Consider the following 898-nt stretch of genomic DNA (forward strand, 5'->3'; position numbering starts at 1 on the left):
AATAACGATTGATAAAAATAAAGATTATATTACAAGAACAGGTGCATAACAAATTAGAAAAATAAGTGTGAAAATGGTTAACCCTTATGCGGTGACTCTTCACTTAACCCTTATGTAAACATCTGCAATTAACACTTGAGTAAATGCTTAAATGGACTCAACATACCGCCGCCCTTGAACTACCTTGATATGTTCAATACAAAATTTAAGGATGCCGTTAAAGTTAGACTTCAAATTCAAAAATTCAAACACTATCATAAAAGAGTAGTTGGTTAGTTTTCCGCGCAAAACAGATCTTCTTTTGTTGGAAGAAGGCACAGCTTAACTATTGGCCGGACCAATTCTCCATGCGGTGTTTTCAAAGTAACTACGCGCGCATGACCATCAGCCCCAGGATGGCATTTTACGACTCGTGCAAGCGTCCACTTCGTCGGAGGAGACGGCTCGCTGAAAACGGCGACCACATCGCCTTCCTCAATGTTGCGCGAAGAACGAAACCATTTGGTGCTTCGTTGTAGGCTTACCAAATATTCATCCCTCCATCGGCGCCAGAAATGTTGTCTCAGGCAGAAATCGCTTGCCATCGCTGACGAAGATTACCCCACAGAACCCTTGACCCTCAGGTTCTGGGATTGACTTCAGCGGCTCACCCAACAAAGTTTGTGGCATTGTCTGATGCCATGACTTTACAAAAGCCTCTGCGATTTGGGAACCTTTTAAACGCGGTAAGGAACGCTGGCGTTGACAGGTCACCAACAAATTCGAGATGCATCGCACCAGTACACATACAAACGAACGAACAGATATAGCACTTAGTGGCCTTAGCTCCTCTTCCGTGGGTGAACTTGTATATGTAAGGCCCAGCGAAATCGACAGCGGTGCGGGTGAAACAACGAGC

Source organism: Rhagoletis pomonella, unplaced genomic scaffold (genome assembly GCF_013731165.1).
Source record: "Rhagoletis pomonella isolate Grant_MI unplaced genomic scaffold, Rhpom_1.0 Rhpom_scaffold_00003, whole genome shotgun sequence".
In the NCBI taxonomy this organism is placed as follows: Eukaryota; Metazoa; Arthropoda; class Insecta; order Diptera; family Tephritidae; genus Rhagoletis; species Rhagoletis pomonella.